This window comes from Lissotriton helveticus, chromosome 12 (assembly GCF_964261635.1).
Source record: "Lissotriton helveticus chromosome 12, aLisHel1.1, whole genome shotgun sequence".
In the NCBI taxonomy this organism is placed as follows: Eukaryota; Metazoa; Chordata; class Amphibia; order Caudata; family Salamandridae; genus Lissotriton; species Lissotriton helveticus.
In genome coordinates, this window is record NC_136073.1 from 38,772,908 (window position 1) to 38,787,666 (window position 14,759).

Genomic DNA, 14,759 nt, shown 5'->3' on the forward strand with positions numbered 1-14,759 from the left:
ATGATACTTAAAATGTCCTGGACTGTCCCTAGGCGGGACAGGAACTGATTCTTCGAGTAACCCTTTCCGGGTTCCTATCTGACGTAACTTGGAAAACAGAGGCATTCTAGACTTGAATCCAAACACAATACAATACACGATAAACACAGTAATGAAAAACAAATCACTCATACCACGACATTGAAAACACATTAAATAACATTAATAACAGTTCGAACAGAATATTACCTGGTACATTTAAAACATAATACTTGAACTTCTCGAGAACAGACATACTAGAATTACTGGATGCACTGCTAAAACAGTACAGAACATACCGGTCCCATAAAGAGACACGTCGGACCCGTATCCACCTAGGTGGACACTTCGGACTGGATCTGCGTACCCAAACCCAACGGACCAGAGACAAATTAATTGACCCTGTCTAGATACTACCCCAGCAACGGTACTCACCGGGCAGCAAGAACGGAAGGCCTCGGACTGGACTGGACTGCTACGACGTCGGACTACGAACTTCGGACTTCAGTTACAGGTGGGCCTCCGGATACCTCGGACCTTGTACTCTCGGCTTGGGCTCTGGTCGGGACTCGCCGCATTCCTCACCGCCTCGTCTGGATGCTGGACCGCAACCTCCGTCTCCTCCGTGGGCCTGAGGGATACTTGAAGCAGAAATATCTGCACGTGCACGGTATGGTTCCGTCACGGCTGCAGAGGGTCAGGGGGCCTGCGTGGCTTCGCCGGCGCGTGGGGAAAGGGCAAGTCCCTATTCGGGCGCCATTATGTGGTAAATAAATAATTAATTACCGGTACTATTTTTGAATACATTGAATAAAACAGATAGCTCAATAAATAAGAGACAGGATTCGAGGTATCTGAGTCTAACAGGCTTTAATCAGGCATAAGGGAAGGGACAGGAACGGGATAGCCTGCACGGAAATAGAATGGATGGCAGCTGCAATGCCTCATCGACAGTGCAGCATATATATAGTATAATACATTACATTACATTGCATACAATAGGCGTAGCAGTAGGCGTAACTCGTAGCAGTCGCGAAAGATAAGAACAAAAATGGGTGTAACAAGAAGGCGTGTACAGGGCATATACATAGACATGTGGTATGAAACTACACAGAAATGTCATGAGTGGGCGGAAACATGGAGGGGGCTACCTGAGCAGCTGGGACCTTTAACCTAGTGGTGCGCGCAAACGGGCAATGACGTGTTACCAGGGAGAACTGGGGGCTATGACTTCTGCACTAGAAGAGGAGACTAAAGTCTACGGTGTCAGGACGACATGTACCTATAGCATATCTGGTATCTTGTGTTTGGAGTACATGTTGATAGAATCCAAAAGTTATCAGGGCAAAAGGCTACTTGACTCTAAGACTGGTGCATGCATATATTCTACATGTATTGCGTGTGCTAGGAATATTCTATGAATATTAATACAGTAATTCTCTTACATGGAGACAGAAAGACTAGACTATAGCTGAACTGTTTATGCGGTTCAGTAGCTTAGGAATGCAAAGAAGGAGGGCTGGACTGATAACTAGAAGCATAACATACTCTTGGCAGACAGGCAGGCAGAGCCAGGCCGGGCCGGGCACCGTGAGGCAGGAAGTAAGTGAAGGGTCAGGGATGCAGGTGGGGGCTGCATCGCTCCTCGGAGCGGGTTCAGAAGACTGGAGCTGAATCTGATGTCCGGGCCCTTTTGAGGCCTAGAAACGGGGACAATTCAATGAATTAACGTGTACACTGTAAATCGTGGTAACATAGGCCTAATACTTGTTGCTTTCACGAGAACTGGAAACTGGCATACTAGAGTTGGACACAACTATGATTGCGTCTTTAATCGATCATAGGGGGATATATGCATATCTAATCATGCACATATAACATAGGATGGGGAACACGTAGGCACATATAACATGGCAAAATTTACTTTTCCACAGGATGAGGGGCACTGGTGGGGGGTAGTAGTGAGGGAATCAGTGGAGACAGAGGTCATGGGGGGGTTCAACAATTATTCTGACTCTTGATTCCACCTCACGTCTTTCTTCCACCACCCAACACTTCATGTTACTTTATCTCAGGAAAACCGAGCCTGCCCAGTCTGGAAAATATATATATTATATATATCTCTCTCAGCTCTCTACACTTCCTGTCCTTTAGATCACTCTGCTGGTGCTTTTTAGGTCTCGCCTACGCAGCGCTTATGCGCTGCTTAGGAGGAGACCTCTTGAAATAGATTAGCTCTTCTCCCCAAAAACGTGCACGCATTGCATTGCTTGCATTTCCTTGTGGGAGCGAGTGGCGCCATCTTATTGTGCTCGCTCCTACAATGGAAAAGCTGTGCGTCCCTGCTTCTGCCGCACTCCCCTCACCCACCCCTCTCACTTGTATTACTGCTTAATAGGCAGCCACGCTCATACATTTTGGTTACTGAACTATTAGCAACAAATCCTTTTTTTCGAGGCCTGCCCTGACGTTAACCCCAAAAGCAAGCACGCTACCCTGGTTGCCTAAAAACGCGTCTTCCACAGCTGCTGATTTTATTCCTCTACGCAGCCAAATTACGTTTGCTACGGCATGCATGCGGTACCATTATTAATCTTGGCACAGGGATTTCATCTCAGCAAGGCTGATTTTGGCAGACAACACTCAGACCAGGTGCTAAGATTAGTGTGTTTCCCTTCATTTCATCGACGGTAAGTCACGCACACAGCTTCACAATTGTGATGGTTCTTCCTTTAATTCTTTTAGTTACCGAACCATTCCAGTGGTATAGATTTATCAGCACGTCCTTGTGTTCAAGGCCCTGACATTTCCCCCACACGCTCCCTACCCTGGATGCCTAACAACATGTTGCACATTCTGCCACAGCTGCTGCTGTTGTTCCTCTACACAGCTGAATGGTGTTGCTTCGGCAAACACCATTTTTTCTGCCTCTCTCTGTTGCTTGGGGTCAAAGTCTGCGAGGCTCTGGGACTTCAGACAAGGGCAGACAAAGCCCCCAGTCCATGAGTTAGACAGCGCGACTCCACTGGAATGGAGAGAGCAAACCTTCGGCTAGGGGCGAGACTGGGACTTCAGAGGAAGGGAGACAAAGTCCACAGTCCAGGAGTCAGACAGCGCGACTCCACTGGAATGGAGACAGCAAATATTCGGCTGGGGTGAGACTGGGACTTCAGAGGAAGGGAGACAAAGTCCACAGTCCAGGAGTGAGACAGCACGACTCCACTGGAATGGAGACAGAAAACCTTCGGCTAGGGGCTAGACTCTGGGACTTCAGAGGAAGGGAGACAAAGTCCACAGTCCAGGAGTGAGACAGTGAGACTTCACTGGAATTGAAGCAGCAAACCTTCCGACCAGGGGCGAGACTGGGACTTCAGAGGAATGGAGGCAGAAAGTCCCTGTTGGACCCGGCCTCATGGCGTGGTCCTACCCCTCCCGCATGGTGGGCCCAGGACGACATCGGCCCTCCACCCAGCATCGGGCAGCCCTTTTGCCCGACACTGCACGCCCCAACATTGCTGGTCCGGCCACCATCCCGGACCCCCACTACCGACCGGGCTCCAGCGTGGGCCCCTCACGACCTAAGCACGAGGCTGCGCCCGACTCCATCTTGGGCCCACCACGTCACGACCACGTGGCCTCGGCCCCGGCCCAGGCCTCAGCACAGCCCAGACATCGAGGCACCAAGATCCACCCAGGTGGTCGAGTGGCCACTCGACAGATCCCGGAGAGAAGGGTGTTTCGATGGCCCTCCAGCCGTCCCCGGACGCCTGGTTTCGATCGCCCCCGGCCTCCCTGGGCGCTGGCTCCACCCCCCTGCTGGGTGTCTGGACACCATCATCCTGGCCCCTCTGACCCCAGGCGCGAGGGTCCGGACATCAAAGGACTCCAGTCCTATATCTGGGCCAGCCCTGGATTAGGACGTCAGTTGTATCCTGGACTGGAAAGCCCTTCTGACGCTGTCACGGCCGACCCCAGAAGAACCCATTTTCCTGGAACCTTACGAGAACTTGAGAGCCTGCTGGCGCTGCCCCGGCCCACCTTTGCCGAACCATCGTGAGAGCCTGCTGGCGCTGCCGCGGCCCACCTTTGCCGAACCCTCTTGAGAGCCTGTTGGCGCTGCCGCGGCCCACCTTTGCCGAACCATCTTGAGAGCCTGCTGGGGCTGCCGCGGCCCACCTTTGCCGAACCATCGTGAGAGCCTGCTGGCGCTGCCGCGGCCCACCTTTGCGAACCATCTTGTAGAGCCGGCTGGCGCTGCCGCGGCCCACCTTTGCCGAACCATCTTGAGAGCCTGCTGGCGCTGAGGCGGCCCACCCTTGCCGAACCACCTGGAGAGCCTGCTGGCGCTGCCGCGGCCCACCTTTGCCGAACCATCTTGAGAGCCTGCTGGCGCTGCCACGGCTCAACCTCTCGGAACCCCCGGCTCGAGGATTGAGAGCTGTGCGCAGGGTATCCCTTCCTACACCCCAACCAAGACTGTCCCGCTACCCTGATCCCCTCTTGCGAGACTTTACAGACCCCTCGGTCTACTTGTACATATCGCTGAGAACCAGCAGCCTTTATTTCCTGATAAAGCTTACGAACTCGACCTCTGGTGTGGTGTCCATTTGTAGTGTGTGGTTACTCTGCTGTGCGATCCTAGGAGAGGGCCCTCACCCAGGAGGCCTCTCAGTAACGCTCGGCTACTTCTTGACGGAGAGGTGGACCTAGGGGTGGTCAGTCAGACATCTTCTGCCTCCCCCGGGGTCGCCTTTCTAACATTGGTGGCAAGCGACGGGATCCGAGCCGACGTCGTAAACGTACTGAATACAGTATCATGTAATCTTCACCTGGTACTGAATCATATACGCAATCAGTAAGGTATTTCTTGAGGGCTGCGTACGTAGAGACTTTCGGTGTACGTTGTAACGCTGCTTCTCTCAGCGTCATTCGTTTCGTTTGAGGCGGGGTGGTAGGAGCGCCTCCCGCCGCCCCTCCTGGGCTAGAGTCGTCAGGTAATACCGGACGTGCGGGTGCTGGTAACGTGACTGGTAAAACGGGTGCATTTACTGTAGGCTGGGCCGGGGGTACATTAACTTGGTCCCCGGGACCAGTGGCTGGAGGAACAGGAATGACATTATTAACAGGGTGCTGAGGTTGAACAGGCGGAATATGATTTGCATATTCTGGGACTGTATCGTCCAAATAGGACGAAAGAAAAATTTCAGCTGCGGTCGGTTTATGACGTAGCTTAGTCGGGACTAATGGTGGCGGAAAATTACTGGATGCTTCCGGGGTTGCCTTCGGCAAGCCCTCGGCAAGAAGAGGATACATGCCCCTTATAAGAGCATTTCTCTGTCTGTCTGACTGTTCTGCTCTAACTCGTTCACCTTCTTCTAGAAGTTCCCTTTCTTGGGCTCTCTCTGAGGATTCCCTACTTAACTCTGTTTTTCTGATTTCTTTTTCGGTTCTTCTATGAGATTCTTTGCGCCATAACTCGATGGCATCTTTCTGGGACTGTCGGGCTTTCTTTTTCCATAATGCCTCTTCTACTCGCATGATGCACTCGGCATCCCATGTACCTGATACAGGCCATCTATATTTCTCTTCTAGATCCTTCGTATAGTCGACCCATAAATCTAAATACAATATGGCACTTAAGCCATGCTTATGATACATAAAATGTCCTGGACTGTCCCTAGGCGGGACAGGAACTGATTCTTCGAGTAACCCTTTCCGGGTTCCTATCTGACGTAACTTGGAAAACAGAGGCATTCTAGACTTGAATCCAAACACAATACAATACACGATAAACACAGTAATGAAAAACAAATCACTCATACCACGACATTGAAAACACATTAAATAACATTAATAACAGTTCGAACAGAATATTACCTGGTACATTTAAAACATAATACTTGAACTTCTCGAGAACAGACTTACTAGAGTTACTGGATGCACTGCTAAAATAGTACAGAACATACCGGTCCCATAAAGAGACACGTCGGACCCGTATCCACCTAGGTGGACACTTCGGACTGGATCTGCGTACCCAAACCCAACGGACCAGAGACAAATTAATTGACCCTGTCTAGATACTACCCCAGCAACGGTACTCACCGGGCAGCAAGAACGGAAGGCCTCGGACTGGACTGGACTGCTACGACGTCGGACTACGAACTTCGGACTTCAGTTACAGGTGGGCCTCCGGATACCTCGGACCTTGTACTCTCGGCTTGGGCTCTGGTCGGGACTCGCCGCATTCCTCACCGCCTCGTCTGGATGCTGGACCGCAACCTCCGTCTCCTCCGTGGGCCTGAGGGATACTTGAAGCAGAAATATCTGCACGTGCACGGTATGGTTCCGTCACGGCTGCAGAGGGTCAGGGGGCCTGCGTGGCTTCGCCGGCGCGTGGGGAAAGGGCAAGTCCCTATTTGGGCGCCATTATGTGGTAAATAAATAATTACCGGTACTATTTTTGAATACATTGAATAAAACAGATAGCTCAATAAATAAGAGACAGGATTCGAGGTATCTGAGTCTAACAGGCTTTAATCAGGCATAAGGGAAGGGACAGGAACGGGATAGCCTGCACGGAAATAGAATGGATGGCAGCTGCAATGCCTCATCGACAGTGCAGCATATATATAGTATAATACATTACATTACATTGCATACAATAGGCGTAGCAGTAGGCGTAACTCGTAGCAGTCGCGAAAGATAAGAACAAAAATGGGTGTAACAAGAAGGCGTGTACAGGGCGTATACATAGACATGTGGTATGAAACGTCACAGAACTGTCATGAGTGGGCGGAAACATGGAGGGGGCTACCTGAGCAGCTGGGACCTTTAACCTAGTGGTGCGCGCAAACAGGCAATGACGTGTTACCAGGGAGAACTGGGGGCTATGACTTCTGCACTAGAAGAGGAGACTAAAGTCTACGGTGTCAGGACGACATGTACCTATAGCATATCTGGTATCTTGTGTTTGGAGTACATGTTGATAGAATCCAAAAGTTATCAGGGCAAAAGGCTACTTGACTCTAAGACTGGTGCATGCATATATTCTACATGTATTGCGTGTGCTAGGAATATTCTATGAATATTAATACAGTAATTCTCTTACATGGAGACAGAAAGACTAGACTATAGCTGAACTGTTTATGCGGTTCAGTAGCTTAGGAATGCAAAGAAGGAGGGCTGGACTGATAACTAGAAGCATAACATACTCTTGGCAGACAGGCAGGCAGAGCCAGGCCGGGCCGGGCACCGTGAGGCAGGAAGTAAGTGAAGGGTCAGGGATGCAGGTGGGGGCTGCATCGCTCCTCGGAGCGGGTTCAGAAGACTGGAGCTGAATCTGATGTCCGGGCCCTTTTGAGGCCTAGAAACGGGGACAATTCAATGAATTAACGTGTACACTGTAAATCGTGGTAACATAGGCCTAATACTTGTTGCTTTCACGAGAACTGGAAACTGGCATACTAGAGTTGGACACAACTATGATTGCGTCTTTAATCGATCATAGGGGGATATATGCATATCTAATCATGCACATATAACATAGGATGGGGAACACGTAGGCACATATAACATGGCAAAATTTACTTTTCCACAGGATGAGGGGCACTGGTGGGGGGTAGTAGTGAGGGAATCAGTGGAGACAGAGGTCATGGGGGGGTTCAACAATTATTCTGACTCTTGATTCCACCTCACGTCTTTCTTCCACCACCCAACACTTCATGTTACTTTATCTCAGGAAAACCGAGCCTGCCCAGTCTGGAAAATATATATATTATATATATCTCTCTCAGCTCTCTACACTTCCTGTCCTTTAGATCACTCTGCTGGTGCTTTTTAGGTCTCGCCTACGCAGCGCTTATGCGCTGCTTAGGAGGAGACCTCTTGAAATAGATTAGCTCTTCTCCCCAAAAACGTGCACGCATTGCATTGCTTGCATTTCCTTGTGGGAGCGAGTGGCGCCATCTTATTGTGCTCGCTCCTACAATGGAAAAGCTGTGCGTCCCTGCTTCTGCCGCACTCCCCTCACCCACCCCTCTCACTTGTATTACTGCTTAATAGGCAGCCACGCTCATACATTTTGGTTACTGAACTATTAGCAACAAATCCTTTTTTTCGAGGCCTGCCCTGACGTTAACCCCAAAAGCAAGCACGCTACCCTGGTTGCCTAAAAACGCGTCTTCCACAGCTGCTGATTTTATTCCTCTACGCAGCCAAATTACGTTTGCTACGGCATGCATGCGGTACCATTATTAATCTTGGCACAGGGATTTCATCTCAGCAAGGCTGATTTTGGCAGACAACACTCAGACCAGGTGCTAAGATTAGTGTGTTTCCCTTCATTTCATCGACGGTAAGTCACGCACACAGCTTCACAATTGTGATGGTTCTTCCTTTAATTCTTTTAGTTACCGAACCATTCCAGTGGTATAGATTTATCAGCACGTCCTTGTGTTCAAGGCCCTGACATTTCCCCCACACGCTCCCTACCCTGGATGCCTAACAACATGTTGCACATTCTGCCACAGCTGCTGCTGTTGTTCCTCTACACAGCTGAATGGTGTTGCTTCGGCAAACACCATTTTTTCTGCCTCTCTCTGTTGCTTGGGGTCAAAGTCTGCGAGGCTCTGGGACTTCAGACAAGGGCAGACAAAACCCCCAGTCCATGAGTTAGACAGCGCGACTCCACTGGAATGGAGAGAGCAAACCTTCGGCTAGGGGCGAGACTGGGACTTCAGAGGAAGGGAGACAAAGTCCACAGTCCAGGAGTCAGACAGCGCGACTCCACTGGAATGGAGACAGCAAATATTCGGCTGGGGTGAGACTGGGACTTCAGAGGAAGGGAGACAAAGTCCACAGTCCAGGAGTGAGACAGCACGACTCCACTGGAATGGAGACAGAAAACCTTCGGCTAGGGGCTAGACTCTGGGACTTCAGAGGAAGGGAGACAAAGTCCACAGTCCAGGAGTGAGACAGTGAGACTTCACTGGAATTGAAGCAGCAAACCTTCCGACCAGGGGCGAGACTGGGACTTCAGAGGAATGGAGGCAGAAAGTCCCTGTTGGACCCGGCCTCATGGCGTGGTCCTACCCCTCCCGCATGGTGGGCCCAGGATGACATCGGCCCTCCACCCAGCATCGGGCAGCCCTTTTGCCCGACACTGCACGCCCCAACATTGCTGGTCCGGCCACCATCCCGGACCCCCACTACCGACCGGGCTCCAGCGTGGGCCCCTCACGACCTAAGCACGAGGCTGCGCCCGACTCCATCTTGGGCCCACCACGTCACGACCACGTGGCCTCGGCCCCGGCCCAGGCCTCAGCACAGCCCAGACATCGAGGCACCAAGATCCACCCAGGTGGTCGAGTGGCCACTCGACAGATCCCGGAGAGAAGGGTGTTTCGATGGCCCTCCAGCCGTCCCCGGACGCCTGGTTTCGATCGCCCCCGGCCTCCCTGGGCGCTGGCTCCACCCCCCTGCTGGGTGTCTGGACACCATCATCCCGGCCCCTCTGACCCCAGGCGGGAGGGTCCGGACATCAAAGGACTCCAGTCCTATATCTGGGCCAGCCCTGGATTAGGACGTCAGTTGTATCCTGGACTGGAAAGCCCTTCTGACGCTGTCACGGCCGACCCCAGAAGAACCCATTTTCCTGGAACCTTACGAGAACTTGAGAGCCTGCTGGCGCTGCCGCGGCCCACCTTTGCCGAACCATCGTGAGAGCCTGCTGGCGCTGCCGCGGCCCACCTTTGCCGAACCCTCTTGAGAGCCTGTTGGCGCTGCCGCGGCCCACCTTTGCCGAACCATCTTGAGAGCCTGCTGGTGCTGCCGCGGCCCACCTTTGCCGAACCATCGTGAGAGCCTGCTGGCGCTGCCGCGGCCCACCTTTGCGAACCATCTTGTAGAGCCGGCTGGCGCTGCCGCGGCCCACCTTTGCCGAACCATCTTGAGAGCCTGCTGGCGCTGAGGCGGCCCACCCTTGCCGAACCACCTGGAGAGCCTGCTGGCGCTGCCGCGGCCCACCTTTGCCGAACCATCTTGAGAGCCTGCTGGCGCTGCCACGGCTCAACCTCTCGGAACCCCCGGCTCGAGGATTGAGAGCTGTGCGCAGGGTATCCCTTCCTACACCCCAACCAAGACTGTCCCGCTACCCTGATCCCCTCTTGCGAGACTTTACAGACCCCTCGGTCTACTTCTACATATCGCTGAGAACCAGCAGCCTTTATTTCCTGATAAAGCTTCGAACTCGACCTCTGGTGTGGTGTCCATTTGTAGTGTGTGGTTACTCTGCTGTGCGATCCTAGGAGAGGGCCCTCACCCAGGAGACCACTCAGTAACGCTCGGCTACTTCTTGACGGAGAGGTGGACCTAGGGGTGGTCAGTCAGACATCTTCTGCCTCCCCCGGGGTCGCCTTTCTAACATTGGTGGCAAGCGACGGGATCCGAGCCGACGCAGATCGTACAGGAGAGTAATTCACTCACTACAGAGAAAAACACACCGCGACCATGGCTACTCAGGAAACCAGACCGACCGCGGAATTCCAGAAAGAAAAGATGGAAGATTACAGCCACAAGGAGTTAAAACAATTTTGCAAGGACCTAGGCATCGCTTCCACGGGCCTCAACACCAAAGAGGATTTTAAATCAGCCCTGCAAGCCTGGGCGGACGCCGATAACGCGCCGCCCCAGAATGAAGATAACCCGGGCCCGAATGGACGCCGGGAGACCGACGCGAACCCAACGAGGGAAAGAACCGCAGACCTGGACACGGGCCTCCCCCACGGAGACGCCCGAGAACGAGAGAGGAACCGGCTCCACGAGTTGGAGCTCGCCCGACTCCGACAAGAAGGAGAGATACAGCTGGCAGAAAGGAAATTAGCCCTCGGGCAACTACGGCTGGAAGGAGACCTAGAGGAAAGGAGAAGACAACGAGACCTCGAAGAAAAGAAACTCGTGCTCGAGCATGAGCGCGGCCTCAAAGAACTGGAAATCAAGGCCAAGACAACAGAAACCGGCACCGCCGGGGGTAAGGCCTCACCCCCGCCGGGGGACACGAAGGTGCATATACCCAAGGAGGTCGTCAAAGAATACTATAAGAACGACGACATCCAACAGTGGTTCAAGGCCTACGAGGTCGCCATGACCGCCCATCGAGTACCCCTCAAAGACTGGGGCGCCGGCTTATGGGGGAAGTTCATCAACGAGGGGAGAGACGCCCTGCTAGAGCTCCCCGACGCCGAGATGACCTCGTACGAACACATGAAGACCGCCCTCCTCACTCGCTACGGACTCACCCCCGAAATGTACCAGCAGCGATTTCGAGACTGTAAGAAAATCCCGGGTACCACTTGGGTGGAGTACGTGAACTTTTACTTCAGAGCCTTCGAAGGGTGGATCAGAGGCTGCCAGGTCACCACCTACCAGCAGTTGGTCGACCTCATCCTATGGGAGCATCTTTCCAATAATTGCTTCGTCGAACTCCGGCAGCACCTCCTCGACAGCAAATTGACAGAGCCACGAAAACTCGCTGTCGAGGCGGATAGATGGGTGAGCAACCGAGTTCCCCGGAGTCCGATGGGAGACTACGGCCAGGGATCCCCGGGGAACCACCGACCCCGAGGCGGCGGAGGAGGCCAGAGCAGGGGCCGAGACACCCCCGCGGGGTCATCCCCTACCTCCCCGTCGCCATCCCTGGGTTGGAGGGGAGGCCCCCCAGCCAGGCCCGGGCCCCGCCCGAATGTTACATGCCACAGATGCCAGCGACAGGGCCATTATGTGAACGACCCTCTCTGCCCGATGAACCAGCGACCCGGCACCACCGGTCCCCCGAGCCGCCAGATCGCGGCCGCCGCCCTGAGTGCCGAGGGAGGCCAAGAAGAGGGCGACGACACCGAGCAGGCCGAGTGGGAGCCCGCAGCCATGATCTTAGCATGCCTGGGTGATCGAGACATGATCCCCCGAGACCCGATCCCAGGTAGCACCCAGAAATACCGCCAATGGGTCACCATCAATGGACGCCGGGCCGAAACCCTCCGTGATACTGGAGCCAGCGTGACGGCAGTCCGCTGCCACTTGGTGACCCCAGAACAAATTCTCCCCAACGTCTTGTGCCCAGTACGGTCGGCTGACAACTCTGAAAGTTTGTGCCAGATGGCCCGCATCCCCTTCGAGTGGGGAGGGGTGTCGGGCATGCTGAAAGTGACTGTCCGAGACGATGCCCCCGTGGACTGCCTCCTCTGGAACGACCTGGAAAGTTCCCTCTGGGCCGGCGTAGAGCGGAGAGAGCATCTGGGGATGCTAGGCCTTCCCGAGTGGGTTTGTGCGACCACCCGCTCCATGTCCGCCCGGGCCTCCCCCCCCACGGAGGAAGCCCCGATCGAGGAGCCGGAGTGGCCCGCACCTCCACCGCCCGCCGTCCCTGAGGATACCGACCCTGAACCCGGCCCCCCCGGGGCCCAGCCATGAGGAAATCACCGAGCTCGGCCACCTGCAGGAACTAGCTCAGTGGCGCCAAGAAGGTGGCCCCACCCGCGAACAATTCCGACAAGAACAGAGCACCTGTCCCTCCCTTGAGGGAATTCGACGACAAGCCGCCGCTCAAGCCGCTGGAGACCCTGCGGGGTCCCACTGGGTCTATTGGGACAACGACCTTCTCTACAGTGAACAGAAGATTGCCGAACTAGGGGCCAGCCGGGTGCTGGTCGTTCCCCTCCGATTTCGAGACTTCCTCTTGAACTTAGCACATGATGTGCCCCTCGCCGGGCACCTGGGGCAGGACAAAACTTACAGCCGCCTGGTGACTCATTTCTACTGGCCGAAAATGCGCAACGATGTGCACAATCACTGCAGATCCTGCCCGACCTGTCAAGCCAGCGGGAAGAGCGGGGGGAAAGTCAAAGCCCCGCTCCAGCCGTTTCCCGTGGTCACCACCCCCTTCGAGCGAGTGGGGATAGACATCGTGGGGCCCCTGGACCCCCGCACCCCTCAAGGGCACCGCTTCATCCTCGTGCTGGTGGACCATGCCACCCGATATCCGGAAGCCATCCCCCTCCGAACCATCACGGCCCCAGTAGTAGGCCGAGCCCTAATGGGGATCTTCTCCAGAGTCGGCTTCCCCCGAGAAGTCGTGAGTGATCGGGGCACAAACTTTATTTCCAAGTATATGCGATCCCTGTGGCAACAGTGCGGGGTCACATATAAGTTCACCACCCCGTATCACCCCCAAGGAAATGGACTTGTGGAGCGGTTTAACCGAACACTGAAGGGAATGATCAAGGGCCTCGAGGAGCCACTACGACGCAAATGGGATGTTCTGCTGCCTTGCCTCCTGTTTGCGTACCGCGAAGTACCCCAGAAGTCCCTGGGGTTCAGCCCCTTCGAACTATTGTATGGGCACCCGATCCGGGGCCCCCTCAGCCTGGTCAAAGAAGGCTGGGAGACGGCTGCCCGAGGTGCTCCACCAGATGTCTACCAGTACCTCCTGACCCTCCGCAACCAGACTCGGAAGTTCCGGGAACTTGCCGAAGCCAACCTTGAAGCCAGTCAGGAGGAGATGAAACGCTGGTATGACCAGAACGCCTCGTCCATCGAATTCGAACCGGGCCAGCAGGTCTGGGTCATGTCCCCGGTTGAACCTTGTGGCCTCCAGGACAAGTGGACGGGGTTCTTCAAAGTGGTGGAGCGCAAGAGCCCCGTCACTTACTTGGTGGACATGGAGTCCCCCAGGAACCCCCTCCGGGTTCTACACGCTAACCGGCTCAAGCCGCACTTTGCCCGCACTGAACTAAGCCTGCTGTTAGCGACCGATGAAGGAGCTGAAGACGACTCCGAACCACTGCCAGATCTCCTGAGCACCACTGAGAAGGACAGCTCCATCGAAGGGGTCATGCTCTCCTCCACCCTGACCCCGGAGCAGCACCATGACTGCCGGCAGCTGCTGGGGCAGTTTGCAGATCTGTTTTCCCTCACCCCTGGAGTCACCCGGTGGTGTGTCCACGATGTAGACACCGGAGACAGCCCGCCTGTAAGACACCGAGCTTTCCGAGTGCCCGATCGAGTTCGGGCCTGCATCCAGTCCGAGGTGGCCAAGATGCTATCGCTGGGGGTAGTCGAACCCTCCGACAGTCCGTGGGCCAGCCCGGTTGTCCTGGTCCCTAAAGCCGCCGCCCCTGGCACGCCCCCGGAGCTCCGGTTCTGTGTTGACTACCGGGGGCTGAATGCCGTCACCAGGACCGACGCCCATCCCATCCCCCGGGCGGATGAACTGATCGATCGCCTGGGGGCTGCGACGTATCTCAGCACCTTCGATCTCACGGCCGGGTATTGGCAGATCGGCCTCACCCCTGGAGCGCAAGAGCGATCAGCCTTCTCGACCCCGGATGGCCACTACCATTTCAAGGTGATGCCCTTCGGCATGAAAAACGCCCCGGCCACCTTCCAGAGACTCGTGAATAGAGTGCTGGCCGGGCTAGAAGAGTTCAGCGCCGCCTACCTAGACGACATTGCAGTGTACAGCCTCCGCTGGGATACACACCTGACCCACCTCCGGGAGGTCCTGACGGCCCTCCGACGGGCCGGACTAACAATAAAGGCCAGCAGGTGCCAGATCGGCCAAGGGTCCGTGACGTATCTGGGACACCAGGTGGGAAGCGGCCAGGTGGCTCCCCTCCAGCCAAAGATTGACGCCATCCGGGCCTGGGAGCCCCCAATCACCCAAACAGCCGTCCGAGCCTTCCTGGGGC